Source organism: Pinus tabuliformis, chromosome 2_2 (assembly GCF_031772625.1).
Source record: "Pinus tabuliformis cultivar Carrire ecotype Pingquan chromosome 2_2, CPIR1, whole genome shotgun sequence".
Taxonomy (NCBI): Eukaryota; Viridiplantae; Streptophyta; class Pinopsida; order Pinales; family Pinaceae; genus Pinus; species Pinus tabuliformis.
The window spans coordinates 301,999,881-302,023,163 of record NC_142300.1 but is presented as its reverse complement, the minus strand read 5'-3'; positions in this window follow the sequence as shown (position 1 = coordinate 302,023,163).

The following is a 23,283-nucleotide window of genomic DNA, read 5'->3' as shown; positions in this document are numbered from 1 at the left end:
ATAGCAGAAATTCTTCATCTTACCACTTTTCACCTTGGTCACTTGTTCTTTGATTGAAGAAAGCACAACCTCGCACTAGTTGAAAACTTTTAGCTCTAGACACTCCAATGCATACTACATATATGATCTGTTCACCATCTGTAGTGTCACACTGCCAACCAATTTTACAATTGTGAAGAGGATCATTCTCAAAGGCAAATCACCTACATCCTTAATGTTTGTTTTCCCATCCCTTCTAGGCTGTGTACCTGGCCAACAAAACTGTCTAATATACTCTCTCACCGATTCACCTCCACGGGCAAATCCAGAAAGTGAGATGGGGGAACCTCGCCTCGACAGTCCAGTAAGAAAGTAAATATCATCAATAGTAATGGGGACCATCTTGTCCCTAATGTGAAAAGCCTGATCTGTCAGATCCCATTCATGAACAAGGAATTGCAGTAGTTCTATTTGTTGCCTCATTCCGGACAACTTGAAGTATTTGAGTAACCCACAGTTTTTGACGGCCTCACCTATACCCGAATCGTTTAGGGCAACCATGTCTTGTTCTTCATGCTCTCTTTCTCACCATGTAATCAACATTTTGATCCGATGAAAGCCTGAAACACATTCATAAGCTTAGTTAGGATCCTTTCCATGCAAAAACAAACAAGACAAATTTTGGAGCAAACAACTAAAGCAAACTTGGGAAACTCACCGAGTGCAGCCCAAGCATAGAGACAGTGTGCTGTAGAGCATGAAGCCTTCTATCTGGCTGCTCTTCAGTGTAGTTTTCGATGTTAAATATTGAGTTGATCCCAAGGAGAAAAAATGAAACCCTAGGGGCCCCAAAAAACCCTAAAACTTTCATGAAATGACAAAAGAATGCCCTGAAAAGAAAGAAGAGAGGTTAAGCTCCTACCTGGTCTAGACGGCTCAAGAAATGGTCCATAGAATCTCTCGCAATCAACTAATGAAGTTCGAGGTAAAAACTAGCTCAGAGCACAAAACTGAATGGTAAGTTCCAAATGGTAAAATGTCATGGTAAAAACTTGTTTTATGTTTATTTCATGTTCATTAATCGAGTAAACATTAGTATTTTCCTATTTTTACCTATGAAATAGGTATTTTTAATCCATTTGGTGGTGTTTTGAGCAGGTTTTGCAACTGACTTATAGAATTTGACGTGCTCGATTGTAAATTGTACCTTTGACCACAGAGCACACTTTTATATCTTTTTCGAGCTCTGCTAAAAACAAAAAAGGAACCCCCTTGGAGCCCTCTTTAAGCTCTTTTTAGACTCTCTAAACATGAAAAGATTGTCGAGTGCTTGTCCTTTCCAACTTGTTAATGGATTTGAAATGACATCTCTCTTGTATTATTTTACGCTTTTTCGGGCTTGAGAGATTAATTTACGAAAAATAACTTGTGAATTTTTCTTTTTGTCCCTTTTCAAACTCCCTAAACATGAAAAGGACGGAGTTATCTTTGTCGTTAAAAACATCAAATAGCAACAAACTTGTCCATCTAGACAAGACCAAGTTTCACCTTCGCTAGACTCGTTAAAACATCAAATAGCAATGGATTCACCCGAAGGGTGGAATTATACAACAAGCATATGTTATCCTCTTCAAGCTTGATAAAAATAAAGAGGTAGTAGTCAGCAATGACTGGGGAAAATGGAAGAAGGGGAAAACTACTTTATGGTAGCGGGTTGCTCTTGAACATGGCACTTTCACCCCATCACCATGACTATTTAGGTTGGGTTATCAGCTTAAAAGTTATCATACCATTGGTCTATCATACCATCCATCACTTTGTTTTGGGTCAATGCTACCAATTCATTACAGTGTCTCCGACATTTTCAAGAGAAGTCATTCAGTCAAAATTCATCTTTTGTGATACCATAAACCTTTATTTTCAAGTCTGCCATTCCTGAACCTTGTGTTGTCAGTCAAATTCCATCTACAAAATCACTACAATCATTTCATGTCATTGATGTGAGATACATCAAGGCCCTCCTACGATGAGTCGCTTCTTGTCGACATCAACACATTATCCAAGAAGTTGACTTAGAATCACCCTTCCAGTACCTTGAGGCTTGCATACATCAATGGTAGGTTTCTTGCTTCCGGCAATAGGTTAACATCAATGGACTTCGACCGAAAGACTTTGTATGGTGTTCGACATCAAATCATCCATTCACACCATGCAGAATGTACTGTTGTACCTTGAGGATCATTATCATTATCAGTGATTTCTCTCATATCTGTTAGTAGCTTACATCATTAGTTGGTAATCAAATGGTGTCTTCCCATGTTCAACTTTAGATCACATATTCACATGGTTAGACTCGTACTTGAGCAAACGATTGAATGAGATAGAAGACCCCGAATCTAGTTTCATCCATCCGGGCTGCGATTTCAGGAGTACTAAATCATATGTACAATGGCTTTACATTGATGGTCATTCTGATCATGGGTCTATATCTGTAGATGATTGTTTATGTAGATGTAATGAAAGTTTATAAGCTGAGCATGGGTATGCCTTCTCTCAATGATTCATGTAAAAATCAAAATATCATGATATATGTATTGTAATTGATGCAGGTCACCTTCCACTTCAATACATCCTCATCACATCGTAAAGAATTTCATTCGACATTGACATTTTTCTGACTTCATGCTTTAGGGGGCAGCTATTACAGATCCATTTGGGCACATCAATGCCATCATCCAGATCAGTGTTTTAGGGCTCATCAAACCCTAATTTCAATTTCTACATTCCCTAAATAAGTCACCCCTTTGAATTCCTCCTTCCCAGATAGTTTCATGACTTGAAGACATCTAGAAATGGCCTCTAGAGGGACCAGTGCAGGTAGGCCCATGTAAGGGTGCACTGCAGAGCAGTTAAGTCCATGCCAAGATGCTATATAGAGCACTTAGTCTTCCTTTCACTTGCGTTGGGCGAGTTTGAGCGAAATTCACATAAGGTTTGGGGAATATTATTATCTTTTGGAGTCATCTAGAAGGTTCCCTCACTTATCAACTCCTATGAGCTCAAAAATGGATGAGGAATGGGTTAAGATACATCCTATCCTCTCATCCCTTCCTCCATGGAACTAATTCTAAGTATGTAAGGCCATTCAATGCCACCATTTATGACAAAACCTCCTTCATCTTCCTATAAACTGATCACCTATCTAAGTGATCAGGGGCTAGATTATGTTGAATTGTAAGGAGATAATGCTACTGTGAGACTTAGCTTTGAAGCAAGTATTGTAATACTACAAGTTTTTCATGCTTTTGATGTGATGTGGATGGGATCCAAGTTGGAGGAATGACATTGAATTAGACACAAACGGTTGTAATTCCTTTTTCTATTCAATAAAGTGTTTGCACCTTTCTCCCATATGTGTGTATTGTTTTATAATGCTTATATGTGTGAAATGTATATGATCCCATTCACTTATATTCAATAGATCTTTTGCTTTGATTGGTTCTTTGTTTTATGTTGTGTTTACAATCCCTAAAGGAATGACAGGATCAATACAAGGGAGAAGAGAGGAAAGCAGGACTACAAGTAGGTCTTCTCATCTTCTCATCTTATCTATTTCTTATAGGTAAAGACTAAAATACTTTACACTATTGTTCTAGATATGGCTACTTATCTAGGGAATTAGTATTTATCTATAGATACCAAATTCTCTAAAACACACATATTATGGGGCCTTGCTAATTTTTACTGGAGGTTTCTTTTGGGATTATCCCATATCACTTAGCTTTTTAAGTCAGGCTACCAAGGGCAGAGCGTAAGAAAACATTTCCTATTCTAAGTCCAAATAGAAGGCATTCGTTGAGGTGAATCATCGCCTCTTCTCTATGCTTGTATTCACATTTTCATATCTACAAAAATCATTTGAAATTGAGACAAATTCCTTTGACTATGTTATTGGTGCAGTTCTCACCCAACAAGGGTATCTGGTGGCCTATCACACTAAGACACTTTCTGATAAAATTTGAAAGTACCCCACTTATGATAAAGAGATGTATTCTATGGCAACAATGGAAACATTAAATTCTGGGAAAGGAGACGGTCATCCACACAGACCACTAACCTCTTCATCTTATATAAACACAGTGGAAATTGTTGAATAATTATCATCAGAAGCGGTCTACATACATGAAATAATTTGTTAAGTGATGGTATGTTCTATGCTTATAATAGTTTACTTCTTTTTCTTATTATATTCCATAGATTAGCAATCACATGTACATAAAGTAAAGTGTAGATAGAACATTAAATGATCGACAGAAAACAAGCCAAGACAAGAGACACAAGATGTGGCGGCTAGCCAGGGACAAACCCCACAATGTGTGGGGAAACCCTTTGATGAAATCTTCTTTTATCTTCAATAATTCAGCAGAGAGAAATAGTACAATAAATCTGATTCATATCAGCAGTACAAACCCTAGATCAGCAGCATCAACATTAGTGGCTTCATTATCAAACTAGGGCAGACTATATCTCACAAACCGACCGTCAGATTGACTTCATTCTACCACCAAAATTTGCAGCTTCCAGAGGAGGTTCAGATGAACCTACAGTGCAGTTCCAAAGAGGATATATTCTAGGCCACGCAAGTCATTCTTTACTTCTGCAGTTGCAGCTTCAGTTTCAGCAGTTTCCGACTTCAAACTAGGGCAGTCGATATCTTGCAAACCATTCGTCGGATTGACTTCATTCCACCACCAAAAGTTGCGGCTTTCAGAGGAGGTTTAGATGAACCTACATCACAATTCAGATGAGGAGATATTCTAGGCCACGCAAGTCAATCTTTACTTCTGCAGTTGCAGCTTCAGTTTCAGCAGTTTCTGGCTTCAAATGTGTGAGAGAGAGACCCATTTCTGCGTAGTAGAGAAGAGACTCATTTCTGCGCAGTAGAGAGAGAGAGATGTGATGAGAAGAGTGAGTGAAAATGAGGAAAAGTCCTCTTATATTTATACACAATGTTGGTGTTTGAATAGATGCGACTGTTGGGCTTCTGAGCCTACATGAGTTGTAGGTCGACTTGATAATAATTCCATAATCAAAATAAATTCATATCTCCATGAATACTTATCGGAATCGGATGATCTTTATATCAATCCTACACCTCTCGATGAGAGGAATCTAATAAAAATATTATCAGCCATGAATAAGATGACTCACATAAAGTTTTTCCTTGGTTGCCAATTTTAACATAATTCCACTTGAACATTAAGTAAAAGAATGGAAACACTAATCATGTTTCTGATTTCCTCAGTTGACCTCTAGTTGCAACACTAAATACTACTCTAAACTCTTGTGGTCGTGAGACCTTTGGATGGGCGTGACTATACAATAACGATCCATATTTCACCATCAGTTACCAAATTCTAGTGGATGGCACACAAGTTCCATATCTCCACCTCCATGACCCATTATTATGCTACCTAGGCCACTTTTTTGTTCCTTAAAGCGAGTGTGTCAAATTGATTTGGGAGGCGTACAACAGTCAGGTCGTAGGACACTTTAGTGTGGAGAAAAAAGTGATCATACTATGGAAGTATTTTTATTAGCCAAAAATCTGATAGGATGTTGGAAAATATATGAAATCCTTCACTTCTTATGCCATTTCCAAGCCAACCATCAAGCAGTAAGGCCTGTAAACTCCTCTGCCCACTCCCAACCAGCACTAGGAATCCTTCTCCATAGACTATCTATTGGGCCTCCCTTTTACCAAGCATGGTAATGAATATGTATTTATGGTCATGGACATAATTTCTAGGATGGCTATATTATCAGCTTGCAAGAAGAGTATCATAGTAGAGGACACTTTCAAAATCTTATTTGAATGAGTATAGGTACATTTTAGAATCCGAAAGACCATAATATTAGATCAGGATAGAAGGTTCCTGAGCACATTCTAGTCAAGCCTTTGGACATTATTAGACACTAAGATCACCAAGTTGAATACATTCCATCCCCAGACTAATGGGCAGACAAAGGTCGTCAAGAGGATAATAGTGCACATACTACGCATGTACCGCTCCAAGTGTTAGGGTCCTATAATTTATAGGATCTTAAGGTAATTGAGTCTTATATCTTAGGAATACTATTTTATAAATACTTGTCAATCTTCTAATGATTTCCAAATGAAAGAAAATTTAGAATAAAAAATGAAATGAGGGTATAAAGAAGAAAAATAAAGAGAAAAACAAAAATATTGAAAAATAAGAAAGATTGAACCCCACCAAAAGAAACAAAATAAAAAAGAATAATAATGAAAGTGTTGCAAGTATAAATGCCACTACTCATAGAGAGCTTTTGCTTCATTTCTGTAAAATAAAGTTGTGTGCGGCTTGTTCAAAATGCCACAATCACTAGTTTTAGTTTAATCATACTATTTAATCATGATTAAATTTCTATAAATTTCTGTAAAATAGATAGAGAATAAAGGTTTATCCAAGAGTTTAATCTAGTTAAATCATTAGTTAGGTAGAAAATGACATTGATCCAACTGTTTAATATGGATAAATAGGAGAAATAAGGGATAGGTTTGATTGTTTTTTATTTTTCATAGAAGAAAAAAAAAATGAGTTTTGCCAGTCTAGGTGCACCCTAGAGATCAAAATAAAAAATTCTAGTCTAAGTAATGTTGGGTGTGGAGCCTGTAAAATATTCACTGCAAGTGGGGTCTAGGGGGGGTGGCTACGGCCTTTGGGAGCCCCCACCTAGTGAGGGGATTGGGGGCAGCGCCCCTGAAGCTAAAAATAGATATTGCCTTGTAAACTGTTGTAATTTCGTAGTCAATCTGGGTCATTCATTAGGCGGAGATATGACGGTAGAAGTTATGTTTAATTTAGGATTTTTTGCCCTAGAAGGAAACCCCTCACTATATACGAGGGAATTGTATTGCGTCTATGTAGATTTGTATTCTAAGTGAGGAAGAGAGAGGAGATTGAGAGTGAAGAGGGAATTATAGCAGATCTGTTGTAGGCTGTATCTATTCAGTTTACTGGATAATATAAAAGGAAGGACTAGCTGTTTCTCCATGGACATAGCCCAAACTGGGTGAACCACATATATCCGTGTCTCTCTCGTTTTATCCATTTTCTATGTTTATATTTCTGCAATATTTTATGTGTTCCATTACTCTGTAATATATAATTTTCTAACAACTGGTATCAGAGCCAAAGGTCTATTTGGTTGATAAACTCGTAGGAGAGAAGGGTTCCTAGTTCAAGTGGGAGCAATGGTGGAAGATGGTACGTTTAGGGTTGAAAAATTTAATGGCCAAACCTACCAGCTATGGAAGATGCAGATGGAAGATTATCTGTATCAGAGAGATCTATACCAACCATTGAGTGGAAAGGAAAAGAAGCCAACAAGTATGAAAGACACAAAATGGGATATTCTCGACAGAAAGGCACTAGGAACAATATGGTTGTGCCTAGCGACATCGGTAGCATTTAATATTTGAAAGGAAATGACAACAGAGGATTTAATGTCGACATTGGCCAAACTATATGAAAAACCCTTGGACTCAAATAAGGTATTTCTTATGAAGCATTTATTTAATATGAAAATGTCAGAAGGTGGATCTGTTGTTGATTATTTAAATGAATTTAATACAATTACCAGTCAGTTAAGTTCTGCACGGGTAACTTTTGATGATGAAGTCAGGGCTCTGTTATTTCTGTGCTCATTGCTAGAAAGTTGGAATGGTTTAGTTATGGCCATTAGTAACTTTTTCTCTGGATCTATTACTTTAAAGTTAGATGATGTTGTTGGTGCAATCCTTAGCAAGGAAATGCGACGAAAAAGCTCTAGTGAGACATCAGGTAATGCTTTGACTGCAGAGACTAGGGGAAGAAAAATGGAAAGAGAAAAGAGCCCTGGATATCGTAGTAAGTCAAGAAAAGGAAGGTCCAAGTCCATATCAGGGATAGTGTGTTGGAAATGTGGGAAGAAAGGACACCTAAAGAAAGACTGCAAGTCTCAGAAGGGAAAAGAAGGAGACTCAGAGCAAGAAAATAATCAAGAAGAAAATGTAACAGGTGATGTGTTGCAAGATTCTTTGATTCTTTTTTTAGAAAATATTATTGATGCATAGGTGGTAGATTTAGGGGCCTCATTCCATGCCACACCTTATAGGAAACATTTTCATGATTATGTTCAAGGTGATTTTGGATATGTTCGATTGGGTGATGATGAACTCTGTAAAATCATTGGAATGGGTACAGTTTTCATAAAATAGTAGAATGGAAATCAATGTCTATTGAAGGAGGTAAGGCATGATCCAGATTTGAAGAAAAATCATATTTCAATAGGGCAGTTGGGAGGTGAAGGCTGTATGACTACTTCTACAGATAAAACCTGGAAGGTCACTAAAGGATCCCTGGTAATAGAAAAAGGATAAAAGGTTGGTACATTGTATTTATGCAATGGTATTTCTAATTTTGTTAATGCTTTAACCTCTACAAGAGAAGATACGACATTATGGAATCATAGGCTCGGGCATATGAGTGAGAAGGGGATGCAGATTCTTCACTCAAGAAATTTGTTGCTAGGTTTGAAGCATGTTGATTTAAAATTCTGTGAGAATTGTGTTTATGGAAAATAGAAGAGAGTCAAATTTCTCAGAGTTGGGAAAGAAAAGAAGAGCGAAACATTAGAGCTTGTGCATACAGATATATGGGGACCTGCTCAGGTATCATCTCTTGGTGGCTCTTGTTGAAAAGTGTGCAACAAGAAATTCTTGTTGAGAGTGCAACAAGATGATGGAGCTTAGTGAAAAGAGTCGCCTTTACTAAGTGGGCCCGCAGGCTATTTTTGGCGCAAGTCTATTTTTAGACTATGTCTATTTTTAGACATATGGATCATGTCTATGGATTGCAGGTTGCTGTTTATGGATGATTGGTCAAGTTGGGAAAAATAGATGGACTTCTATTTTTGATCAAAGTGTGAGTGATCACAGTGAGTGATCAAAGTCTATTTTTAGACTGGCTGTCAAAAATAGAAAAGTCAAATATTATTGTCTCATAATAATATTTGGACTATAAACTTGATCTTATTCTCTTGGAGCACTTCAGTTTGAGCTACAGAGGTGGCACATGCAGCTGTCATAAGGAAATACGCTTTTCTTATGAGTCAGTTGAGTTGTTGCATGCAGGACTTCAGTTAGAACTCAAGTGAGTTGAGTTTAGTGGACTGGAGGTGCAGTTGATGGAGTTGTGTTCAGTTTAGCTTTGTTAAACTAGTTGTATTTAGTCTAACTGATCAATAGACTAAAGATGAGTTGGGTGAATTAGTTATTAATTAATTCACAAGTTATTAACTCATAATGCAACTATAGAATACATCAGTTAACTCAGTTGCATGTCAGTGCATGTTCAGTTCAACAGGGACAGGTGGTAGAGAATCAGATTGCTATCAGTTGTGACTATAGTTGTGCGCCAGATCTTGCACAATCAAGGGATTGAGTATGCCAATGAGTTTTCTCACGTATTTTCCCAGTATTGTAGCCTTTGCTCACGTCCAACAAAGTGTGAGTGACTATTTTGAGGTGAAATACGAGTTTGGTGAGCCATTCTCATCAGTTCTTGAGCAGGTATTGAGCTGGAGAGGTAGGCAAGTAGTGGAATAGATTTGGAGATCAAATCTGAGCTGTATTGTGTGTAACAGGTGGAGCTGGTACTGGATTGCTTGTGATAAGCATTGTACTTTGTAATGTTACATGATTCAATCAATATAATATATAGATAGTGTGGGGTTAATGAGTTTAATTGATGCTTCTATGTGCGCCTGTGAATGTTTCTGCTTTTGTAAATTGATGATCAACGAAGAGGAGATTATGTATTCTACATGTTATGCTTATAAGTGTATAATTAGGATAATCTCTGTGAATATGTGTCATATTATTCAAAATTTCTACATGGTATCGGAGCTAGATGATTTGTAGAAAAAGTTTCTACATGGTATCAGAGCTGCTTGATTTGTAGAAGAGATTTTTACAGGATATCAAGCGAGGATTGATCATCGGATCTATTATTCAGAAAGTGTTTACATTTTATTTCTTCAGGCAGAGTCTGTAATCGGGCTAGGTAGCCTCTGGATTCATCCTTCTTTTGGAAGGTGAGATATCCGGTGAATGCCCAGACAGTCAATCTCTGTACAAGAAATACTTTGTTCTCACGAATTCTAGATCGGAAGTGGTTGAGTTTTTTGAGCTGGTGGAATTCGAATTTAATTCCAAAGCAAGATCGAAACTCAGAAACATTCAGTGTGAGAATGGAGACAGTATGCCCAGGTATCTCACGAAGTTAACCCAATGCTGGGATGAGCTGGGAAGTGTGGGGGTGACTGTCGGATGAGGATGGTGAGTCTAGCACTCCTTGACCTTCCTAAGAGTTGGCATAGCTACCAAGACTCGGTGAATGGAAGGGAGAAACTGCCAAATTGGGAACGACTATGGTCGGATTTGATGCAGGAGGAGATTAGATGGCACACCAGAGACAGTTCTTCATCTATGCATGATGAGGAGAACTGTGCCTTAGCGAGTAAGGCGAAGAAGGGGAAGGGGAAGGTTTCTCTTTCTGAATCTAGTTCTTCCAGTGATAGGAAGAAGGTTGACAAGTCGAAGGTGAGATGCTTTCGTTGTCATGAGATTGGTTCATGGGTCAGGAACCTATACGCTCTTGAGGTTCAAGATGCATGCGAAGCCTTGAGCAGTGAGGCAACTGATGGAGACTTGGTGGTTGAGAGGGAGCGTATATTACCTTTCAACATGCAGAGCCAGAAGAAGTCTCAGACGATTGTGGAGGAGCCACGATTGGTGCAGCAGCTTCAGGAGGTTGTGGAGGAGCCACAACATGGGAAGCTGAGAGGAGATCAAGTAGAGACATCTACTCATTCAGAGACCTCCAGTAAGGGGAAACTTTGAGCCAGGTGGGCTAAGGGATCGCATGCAGCCATACCTCCAGGTAGGAGGTGGGGTGATGTGGATTAATTGTCCCGAGGAGGGGTAGGATCCTTGAGGTACCCGACCTCTTGGATGAGACCTTGCTACGGAAGCCCCGATGTGTAGTAGCAGGAACTGACTGATTGGGTAGAGACAGATGCGGATGGAGCGGAAGAGAGAGTGACAGTGCAGGGAATCCCAAGACAGCGCATAGCTAGCAGGCTGTAGCAATGCGAGAGGCACAAGTGTTTTGCACAGTGCTAGGTGGCACAGAGAGGTGTGCAATGGTGCGAGATGCATGGAGATGTTGCAGTAGCGTAGATGTCAGAGAGGGAGCACTTGTTAGCAGCAGGTAGAGCTTCAGCATCAGAGGGTGTTTCTATCCCAACAGGGAGGTCAGTTGGGAGGTGCAGTGCGGATGTAATGCGGATGCAATGCTGGGAGATAGAACCAGCAGCAGCACGGATGCAGTCAGAGATCAAAGTGACAGAGGCTAGAGCAGTCAGATACTGAAGAGCACAGAGATGCAGAGTTTCAGTCGACAGAGGCAATAGCAGTCAGAGACTTTGATGACAGAGCAAGTGGACCGGCCATATGTGTTGCATGGAGAACATTCCAGAGTTACAGGATCGGGTTTGAGAGGAAGCCTTTCTTGTTGAGGGGGAGTGTTGAAAAGTGTGCAACAAGAAATGCTTGTTGAGAGTGCAACAAGATGATGGAGCTTAGTGAAAAGAGTCGCCTTTACTAAGTGGGCCCGCAGGCTATTTTTGGCGCAAGTCTATTTTTAGACTATGTCTATTTTTAGACATATGGATCATGTCTATGGATTGCAGGTTGCTGTTAATGGATGATTGGTCAAGTTGGGAAAAAGAGATGGACTTCTATTTTTGATCAAAGTGTGAGTGATCACAGTGTGAGTGATCAAAGTCTATTTTTAGACTGGCTGTCAAAAATAGAAAAGTCAAATATTATTGTCTCATAATAATATTTGGACTATAAACTTGATCTTATTCTCTTGGAGCACTTCAGTTTGAGCTACAGAGGTGGCACATGTAGCTGTCAGAAGGAAATACGCTTTTCTTATGAGTCAGTTGAGTTGTTGCATGTAGGACTTCAGTTAGAACTCAAGTGAGTTGAGTTTAGTGGACTGGAGGTGCAGTTGATGGAGTTGTGTTTAGTTTAGCTTTGTTAAACTAGTTGTATTTAGTCTAACTGATCAATAGACTAAAGATGAGTTGGGTGAATTAGTTATTAATTAATTCACAAGTTATTAACTCATAATGCAACTATAGAATACATCAGTTAACTCAGTTGCATGTCAGTGCATGTTCAGTTCAACAGGGACAGGTGGTAGAGAATCAGATTGCTATCAGTTGTGACTATAGTTGTGCGCCAGATCTTGCACAATCAAGGGATTGAGTATGCCAATGAGTTTGCTCACGTATTTGCCCAGTATTGTAGCCTTTGCTCACGTTTAACAAAGTGTGAGTGACTATTTTGAGGTGAAATATGAGTTTGGTGAGCCATTCTCATCAGTTCTTGAGCAGGTATTGAGCTGGAGAGGTAGGCAAGCAGTGGAATAGATTTGGAGATCAAATTTGAGTTGTATTGTGTGTAACAGGTGGAGCTGGTACTGGATTGCTTGTGATAAGCATTGTACTTTGTAATGTTACATGATTCAATCAATATAATATACAGATAGTGTGGGGTTTTTAGCGAGATGCTTTCCCCGGGATACATACTGTGTTAATGAGTTTAATTGATGCTTCTATGTGCGCCTGTGAATGTTTCTGCTTTTGTAAATTGATGATCAACGTAGAGGAGATTATGTATTATACATGTTCCGCTTATAAGTGTATAATCAGGATAATCTCTGTGAATATGTGTCATATTATTCAAAATTTCTACAGCTCTCATTATTATGTTACTTTTATTGATGATGAAACCAGAAAAACTTGGATTTATTGTATTAGAAATGAATCTAATGTGTTTGACACTTTCAAGAAATGGAAAGATTTGGTTGAAAATGAGACAGGAAAAAGGTTGAAGTGTCTCAGATCATACAATGGAGGTGAATATTGTAGCAAATAGTTTGATAGGTATTGTTCAGAGAATGGAATTCACAGAGAGAAGACAGTTCCAGGAACACCACAAGAAAATGGTGTGTCAGAAAGGATGAATAGGACAATCATGGAGCGTGTAAGGTGCATGAGATTGCATGCAGGATTGCCTTTACAATTTTGGGCAGATGTTGTAGATATTGCTGTTTATCTAATAAACAAAGGGCATTCAATTTCCTTGAATGGTGGTATTCTAGAGGAGGCATGGACAGGTAAAAAGGTAAACTACTCTTTTTTAAATACTTTTGGTTGTGAAGCCTTTATCCACAATAATAAAGAAAATAGAACAAAGCTTGAGGAAAAATCAAAGAAATGTACCTTTATTGGATATGGTGTTAATGATTTTGGTTATCGCGTTTATGATTATGAAAACACAAAATCATTAGGAGCAGAGATGTCATGTTCAATGAAAAGGTTTTGTAGAAGGATCAACTACAAGAAAAGAAATAGGAAAAAGAAAACAGAGAATACACAGTGCTTGACAAGATCACAGAAAAAGTGATGGTGCCTCAAAATCATAATGATCAACATCCAGAACAACAACCACAATAGAAACAAGCACCTCAAACACCTGAAAGTGGTGTTAGATGATCTATCGAGATAAGTAGACCCCCTGAATGATACTCTCCTTCATTATATTATGTATGGTTGATTGATTCCGGTGAACGAGAATGTTATGAAGAAGCAGTACAGGTAGAAACTAGGAAGAAGTGGGAGCAAGCCATGAAAGGAGAGATGGACTCCTTAGCACATAACCAGACTTGGGACTTAGTAAGGTTGCCTATAGGTAAAACAACATTGCAGAATAAATGGGTTTACAAGTTGAAGGAAGAAGATGGAGGTAGAAAAAGGTATAAAGCTAGACTTGTGGTGAAAGGGTTTACACGGAAAAGGGGTATAGACTTTGATGAGATATTTTCTCTTGTTGTTAAAATGACTTCAATCATAACTATTTCAAGTCTAGTAGCAACTAAAGATTTTCATCTTGAGTAGTTTGATGTAAAGACAACCTTTCTCCATGGGGATTTTGAGGAAGAGATATATATGTAGCAGCCACAAGGATATGAGGTAAAAGGGAAGGAGAAACTAGTGTCTAGGTTGAAGAAGAGTTTGTATGGCTCAAAACAGGCTCCAAGGTAGTGGTATCTAAAATTTGACAGGTTTATGTCTAAACAAGGTTATACTTGATGTTACTCTAATCATTGTGTTTATCTCAAAAGGCAAAATGATGGCAGCTATATTATATTGTTATTGTATGTAGATGACATGCTTGTTGCAGGTTCTAACATGCAGGAAATAAATGTGCTCAAAAGAAAATTGGCGAACTCATTTTCAATGAAGGATTTGGGTGCTGCAAAACAAATCCTTGGTATGAGAATAACTAGAGACAAGAAGAATCGCAAATTAACATTGTCTCAAAGTGAGTACATAGAAAAAGTGTTGAAAAGGTTTAATATTCAGAATGCAAAACCAATTAGTATACCTGTTACACTAAAATTTGTCACCATGACTATTTGTAGTTAGTATGGCTCCATCAACTGTCATACTATCCTCCTTGGCAAGTCTCATACCTCTGCTCCTCATGTCAAACTCCAAGAAAGAGAGAAAGTACTTAAAAAGTCAATTAACTCTGGTTACGCAGTTTCTCTTAACCTTACCTGCGTGTATGCACCCCAAGTTCACAATACCTGCGTAATTGTACGCTCTGTCTGTAAAGGGGTGGGTGCGTACTCCTGTAAAGGTCAAAAGGCGCGAGTTTTACTTCAAAAAAGTTACTTGTGGTCGATTCTAGAGCATTCTAGAAGTTTGTTTGACGTGTATTGAGCGCCTCCAGATGGTTCATGTATCCCTATGAAAGAGGAACTTATCCCATCAAGAGGGGAGCTATCCCATTCAAAGAGGGGCTTATCCCATTGATGGTGGACATGATTAACTTCCTCCAAAGCATTATAAATACAGGCATTGGGCCAGAGGGAGGGGAGGTTGAAAGTTGAACATTCCTAAGGGTAGATGCTGCTGAAATTAGGACTCCCTTATAGAGCTTGAGAGGAGAGATTCCCATCCTTTCTTAGCTTCATTTGGAAGTGGGTGAGCTGATCAAAGTAAAGGAGAACTCTTGCTGGACCCTGGGAGGGACCTGCACAACACCAAGGCACTGGTTGTAATGGTTTCTTTTGTTTCCACTTAATACAATTAAGTTCATTTTTCTCAACAAGTTGTTATATATAATTTGTTTCATATACTCCTTGGTCTTTATGATGAATATGTTTTATTTTATGAGTTATTCAGGTGCTATGTAATCGTTTGCTTGTTAGTGAATGCAGGTTTCAAAGAGAAGGAGGAGCTCATCTGGATCAGAGAGGCTGGACTACTACAAACAGCGTTGGACTAAAGGTATGCTTTAAACACCTGGTTGCTTGTATTCTAAATGCATATTTAGGGAAAGATAGTGCTTAATTGTCTTGTTTGTCACTAGAAAGCCTTAGCTTCTAGGGAGGTCGGTTTTGTCCGCAAAATTGACTCTTTCCACTTGACAAAATGGCGACTCCACTGGGGGAATCCATGGATTTGATTGATTTCTCTTTTTTGATACTTTGATTTGAGAAAAGTCGATTTCTTTCTGGTTTTTGACTGATTGACTGTGAATTTGGGTGGAATAGCTTAGGGTTAAGTTAGTTTTTATTTTTCTTGGTTTTGCTAGCAGTACGCACCCTCTGCGTTAAGCACAGTGCGTACCTGTACGCACTGCAGCTTTGTACATAGAGCGTACACGCACCTGTGCAAACAGGCTGCCTGCGTACCCTGTCAAAAGTTGAAAAAATTTCAATTTTTTCCTTTTTGCCTCTTAGATTTTGTTTATAATTTGTTTTTGCTGCCCAGATCCACTGGTTACCTGTCAGAAGTCCTCATCTAAGCTTGTTTCTTTAGTGTCAAGGGTTTTAGTGAAATTCATAGAAGTTCTAGCCCTAGGGTTTGATTTTTGCATTGGTCCTGTAGTGACTTTGGCTTTAGAAGTTGTGAAACCTTGGATATCCCTGGTCTTTTCAGTCTTCTTAGGAGTCGGACCTTTTGTAAAATCCACCTGTGTGAGAAACCTACCTTTGTGTTGTCTCTTTGTGGAATTTCGAGAAAGCTTGTTTGTTAAAGTTGTGAATTTCATTCTTAAGAAAAAGAACAAAAGATTTTGATTTTTGTTTTTGACTGGTTTATGATTCTGCATGAGCTAGTCCTTGGTTGAATTGTAACTGAGTAAAACATCCTGGAATTATACTTTGTAGGCTTTTGCCTCATTAGGTTTGCTTTTAGGTGAATTTCTCTTAGATTTGCTTTTAGGTAAAATTGATTTGATTGTTATAGATTTTTTAAATTTGATTTTTTTTAAGTAGTTTTACATGCTTTGTTTAAAAAAAAATACAAAAATCTCTTTTGAAGGAAAGTTTGTTTTAGTAGCATTTGAAGTCTTTGAAAAGAGAAAGGAGTTTTCGTGAAATAATTAGTGGTCATGTGTTGTATGCTTTGGAAAAGATAAAGAGATTGTTTCTTTGATTTTCGTTTCCAAGAAGGTTGTCTTTATATCAATTTTGCATCCTCCAACTCTCTTAGCTAGGGAATTCATTGAAAAAAAAAAAATAGTTTAAATCATCCTAGGTGCATCTTTTTAGTGGATTTGAGTCGAGTCTACACACCATCAGTTTCATCTCCACTACCTTTTGTCCTAAAGAAAAGCCATAAAAATTAACGCTTAAAGTAAAATTAACTTAGTAACATTTTATTTACTAGGGCTCTGAAACACCAATATAGATCAGGCTAGTGTCTTGGAGTAGGAGAGTAATTAACTCTCCAAGACAGCAAAACCAAACAAGTAGCTCATCTTGTGGTAGGATAAATCTAGCTGTTACATTTATTCTCTGGGAAAGCTCCTCTTAAAGGAGAAGCACGAGATCGTGTCCGAACCAGTGAGGGGATCAATCCTCCTTCATTGGGAACGACGCCAAATACGCACGTACTACAAACGGTAAACCTCGGATTATTGTCGAGGAGCCTGGGGTCACTTGTCGGTAAACCTTGGATTATTGTCAAGGAGCCGGCAAGGGGATTGAGCTTGATACTCTGCCCTTGCGTGCTATCGGATCGTAGACTGTTCCCCCAGGTATATTTGTTGCTGTTGGTGACCTTAGTGACCATTATCTTTAGGGTTCTACCCAAGGTGACGGTGGAGGGAAGATCCCACTGTACCTGGAGCAGACGTCGGCTAGACTCACTTGGATTTTCCGGGGGTTCACTTCACTCGAGACGGTTAAAGTGGAGGAACTTGTGCCGGTCTATTCATTAAGCAGGTTGCCGGGGTAACTGTTCCACCCGCCACTTCTGTACTGAATTCGACGATGTTGGACTTCATCACCAACTAGTGTTTTCGGTTCGGAAGGCTACTGTTTGTGTATGGTTTGACGCCCTAGATTCTTTAGGCGTGTGATTCGAATTTGTTTGTTTCTTTAGAGACTTTAGGCGGTTTGCTTTGAGATTTTACTTTGTTTGCATGTGCAGTAGTTAAAAGTTTTTAACTGTGGCTGAATTACCGAGACAGTCCCGTAGACTTCGGGGCCAGTCTCCTGAGATTGTAACCGTGGCCGATTTGTTGAGGAAGTCCCGTAGACTTCGGGGCCAACCTCTCGAAGACGTCCCGAGTCATTACGAAGGTTTGAAAGTCCTTGTAACTCCTAGTGGCAGTAAAGTAGGTTCACCTGAAGAAGGAGAGTCTTCGTTGGTAGTTCATCCTGATTACCAAAGTCTAGAAACAGGTTATAATCCCGAAGCTATTGCAGTTTCCGAGCTTGCTGGTAGTCTTTCATCTACTAGTGATATAGGCGAAGAACCTGAGATATCTGAACCTGTTACTCCAACTTCTAGTGCTCTTGATTCACCTAGGGTAGAAAGAGTCATCACCGAAAATCTTCCTTCTGGTTTGATAGCTATTGAAGAACTTGCTCCAGAAGAAGAAATAGGCGTCCCTATCCCTGAAGATCAACCTACTATTGATCTAAGGGAGCGTGAATCCATTTTTTACAGTCCACCTAGAAGTACTACTTGGTATCTTTCATTAACTAATTATTTGGACAGCTCAGGGTCAAGTTTTTCTCCACCTCGTACCCCTTATCCACCTGGAGGTATTTATACTCCTGTAAATATGTCTGGTTAGTCGTCCATGTTTACTCAATCGCCTGAAACTTTCTTGTACGGCGGTCCTTCTGTTCCCTCTGGGTATCAGTCACTTTCTGGTACTTTTGCGGGAGCATCTCCTCAACCCATTGAACATGGGTCATTAACTGGAAACAATGGTAATAAACCATTGGGCGTAGGAGACATTTACATGATGTCAAGTTCAATTCCCAGTTCTCAACCTCAAGGTGGCTAGTTACCACCTGGGGGGCAGCCTCAATTAACGCCTGGGGGGAAACCTCAAGGTACACAAATTGTGGCTGGGGGGCAACCTCAAGGACAGTATGTACCCGTGGTGCAGTACATTCCTCAAGGTCAACCCCAGCCTCAATATGTACCCCAAGGTCAACCTCAGTATCAATTTATACCTCAAGGTCAACCCCAGTATCAATACTTACCTCAAGGGTATCTACCTCAAGGTCAGTACTCGAGTCAAGGTTATCAACCACCCCAAGGTCAATCTTATGTTCAAGGTACGGGAAATGTACCTTTCAATTATCAATCCTACCCTCAATCCGGTTATGGATCTCAATATTCTCAACCTATTATGGGTCAATACCCCGGCATGAACATAGTGTGGGATCCATCTCAAGTTCAACAGGTATTGCAGCCAAGTGTACAGTTGTCATCTCAAACTGGACAACCCCTAGTTTCTGGTTCACCCCAGCAATCAGTCCAGTCTAATGTTCAAACTTCTGTACCTTTGGTAGTTTCTTAGTCTGGGCCTATTGCACCTAGTACTCCATCTCAAACGACTGCCGCAACTACCGCAACATCTATTCAGTCTACCACACTTACTTCTGGAGTATCGACAGCTCCGATTTCTACTGTCTCTGTAACTACTCCTCAGACATCTTTACCATCGTCTAGATCCACGATTCAAACTATGGTTCAGATGCCTATAGGACAACCTGGTTTAAGTACGGTTGTCACTAGTCAACCACAATTCGCTTATCAACCGTACCAGGGATAGTACCAATACGGGCCTGCTGTCCAACAGCCAGTTTACCAGTATCAACCGTATCCTGGGTACACTTATCAACAACCACAACAACCCCAGTACGGTCTGGTTAATCCTGGTTTTCTGGGAGGATACAATATCCCAAACGCGATTCCTATTCCTAGTTATCCTGGATATCCTCCTCCTGGGACTGGTCTCGTGACCCAGAGTTTTAGGGATCCTAATCAGCAATTACCGTTTATCGCAACTTTGGATTTACCAGACTTGTCGCGCCTAACGAACGATCCAATAAATTATCTTCCGTTTTGGCTGCCAATGCCAAATAAGCTGCCCAGTGACATACCCAAGTTCGAAGGTAAGTCTAGAGAGGACCCGTCGAATCATGTGATGACTTACCACCTCTGGTGTGCCTCTAATTCCATCTTGGATGATTCGATCCACTTACGTCTTTTCCAGCGTACTCTCTTTGGTCTCGCGGCCAAGTGGTACATTGAGTTACCACGAGCCTCTTTTTATAATTTTAGCCAGTTAGCTACCTTGTTCTTAACTCATTTTCAGTTGCCGGTCAGATATGATAATGGCACGGAGTTACTAAATTCATTAAAACAATCGACGTCCACTTATATTTCCGATCATATTCATGAATGGAGACGTCGAAGACGATTAGTGAAAGTTTTTATCCCGGACCAGATCTTAGCTGAATGGTTTGTTAAATCATTGTTACTGAAGATTACTGAAGACGTAGCTAAGGCCGGAGTAGTTACTGAGGAGCAAGTGATTGCTCAAGCGCAGTACCTTGACTTAGTTTACACTCAGTCAGGTACGTTACACGAAAAGATCCCAGATCTTCCTAAGTCAAATCAAATCGCTGCTGCTCCTTCGGGGTCTCATGCCGCGGATGGTATGATTGGTACGGTCAACACTAAAAGCAAGAAGAAGTATTCAAAGAATTCTTCGCCCATTATAACCTTACCAGACTCCCCGATAGGAGAATCTTCTGCTAAAGTTTCCGCTGATATTCACGCTGTAGAGTCATCTACGGCGAAATCAAAATCCGGTGGGAAAAAGAAAGGTAAGAAGAAGAATAAAGCAGACAAAACTCCAAAGGAGAAAACTGAAAAGTCGGAAACCAATGACAAAAAATGCAAACCTCAATATCCTTGTCTTATTTGTGAAGAGGATCATTTTACAAGAGATTGCCCTCATTGGGCCGAGGTTGTGAAAATCGTGAAGGGTTCCCCAACTTCTACTGTTTTGAAAGATCCATTTCCAAAGCAGGAGAGTAAGATGATAGGTTCTTCCTCGAGTGCCAGTGAGGAACCCATATTGATGATGTCTCATATAAGGATTGCGACTCGATCGCAAGATTATGGTAGTAAAAGTCCTGTTGATGGCAAAGAAGCAGAATCTTCTCATTCTAATCCATCAACCTCAGCTCCCGGTTTCGATCCACTACAGATCGAGAAGCCTAACCTGGACTTAGTAATCAAACCGCCCGCCAAGGGTGTACTTCAAAGGTCTGCTTTCAATCCACATGCGAGAGCGGCCCAGAATTACAACATTGTTGAGGATTTAGCTGTTTCACCCTCATGCTGCAATCATGCCCAGCACAACGCAAATTACTTTTGTCGGCTATAGGAGCTGTTGATGTTCAGGACCCGAACCTAATAATCTTTGATCTAGAAAATAGTACACCACGTTTACCTCATCAAATGGCTTTCCAGATCCCAGTGATAGTAAAAAACAGGCCTATTCATCGGACTGTAATTGATGAGGGAGCTTCCACGTGTATTATGTCGATACAGTGTTGGAGATCGCTTGGTTCTCCTTCACTAAATCAATCCCTGACGATTCTTAAGGCCTTTGATGGCCGTGGGTTCCATCCGTTTGGCATTCTACAGGATTTGCCTATAGGGGTTGAAGGAAAAACCGTTAGTCTAGATGTGGAGGTGGTTGATGCCCCTCTAGACTACAACCTTCTCTTGGGTCGAAGTTGGTCTTACGCTATGACAGCGGTCGTTTCAACGGTCTTCAGGGTAATAAAGTTTCCATATAATGGTAAGATCGTAACAATAGACCAGCTGGCTTACTTTTCATCCGACCCAGCCTCTTCAGAGAGTATCCAGCATGTCGGTAAAACGACTATCCCTTATAAGGATGTTGGAGTAGGTTTAGTTAAAGATGCCGGTTTACTGGGAACTTTTCCTTTTCCTCCAATCAACGCCTTGTCTTCATTTGCATCTATTCATATGATTACTTCAAACACCATTGTTTATGACGATCCTTGGATCATTCCTTCTGAATCTGAGATAGACTCATTTGGTGATGCTATGCCTTTGAGTCCATATGAAATTGCTTATGAAGCCGTGCAGTCTTTTACCGACCCGCGTTCAACCAAAATCGACCAAATGAATGTGGTCCGTGAGGAATCACTTTTCACGTCAACCTCAGAGTTAATAGCGTTTCCCGAAGTTGTGTCATCTGACGAACAACTTTGTGAAGTCCTGTGTGTAGATGATTTACCATGGGAAGATCTCCATCACAGATCTTCATTTTTACCTGAGGATGATCGTTTTGAAAATGATTTCTCATCAATCTTTACAGCTGAATATGTCAAAGAAGCTCAAAATCCAATGAATCATCCTGATTTAGAGCTGAATTTGGGAAACATTTCTCGAACTATTCCCATTGACATTTCAGTCAAGCCCGGAATTGTTGAGCACATTCATATAGGTGCCTCGTGTTCAGATGACGAAATTCAGACATACAAGGCCCTATTTCAAGAATTCCGTGATGTGTTCGCCTGGTCCTATGAGGAAATGCCAGGAATTGATCCCGTGATTGTTTTCCATGAGATCAAGACTTACTCGGACGCTAAACCCGTCCGGCAACGTTTGCGTCAGATTCACCCACGAAAAGCAGCTGCAATTAAAGCAGAAGTTGAGAAGCTGTTGAAAGCAGGTTTCATTTATCCGATCCCGTTAATGGATTGGGTATCGAATATTGTTCCGGTTAACAAAAAACAGGGAACAATAAGAATCTGTATCGACTATAGGGATATTAATTGAGCTTGTCCCAAGGACAACTACCCCACACCCTATATCGATCAAATAATTGATGATTGTGCCGGCAGTGAAATATTTTCCTTTATGGACGGTTTTTTCGGTTACAACCAAATCAATATTCTACCTGTTGACCAACCAAAAACGGCTTTCATTTGTCCATGGGGGACATTTGCTTATTGAAAATTACCCTTTGGGCTTAAGAACGCCGGAGCCACTTTTCAAAGGGCGATGTCTTTTGCGTTTCATGACATCAAACACATTGTGCAACCGTATCTCGATGATTTTCCCACTCATTCATTACATCGATCTGATCACCTTGTCCATTTACGCGCAATCTTCATGAGGTGTAGGCATTATCGTATTTGGTTGAACCCACACAAATGTGTCTTCTATATAGAAGTGGGACAATTGCTGGGATTTGTAGTTTCAAAAGCTGGCATTCGCGTCGATCCCTCGAAGGTAGAAGATATCATCAAATTGCCTCCTCCTTCGAGTCTTCGCCAACTCCAAAGTTTGCAGGGGAAAGCAAACTTTTTATGCCGATTCATTCCTAACTACGCTGAGATTACAAAGGGTTTTACCCGGTTGTTGAAACAGAACGCTCAATTCTCTTGGGATGAGATAGCTCAGAAATCTTTTAATGCACTCAAGCACGCGTTGACCCATGCACCGTTGCTGCATCCTCCCAACTACAACCAGGATTACTTTTTGTACCTCGCCGCCGCTCATTCCACCATTGGAATGGTCTTAGTTCAGGAAGACGAATTCGGAACGGAACATGTGATATATTACCTTAGTCGAACGTTAAATCCAACTGAGCTCAAATATTCACATGTGGAGAAATTGGCATTGGCAGCCGTTCAAGCTGTCCAACGTTTTCGTCACTACATTCTTCTCCGTAAAACTATAGTCATTTCGGATTGCAACCCTATGATCTACATTTTGACTAAACAATTT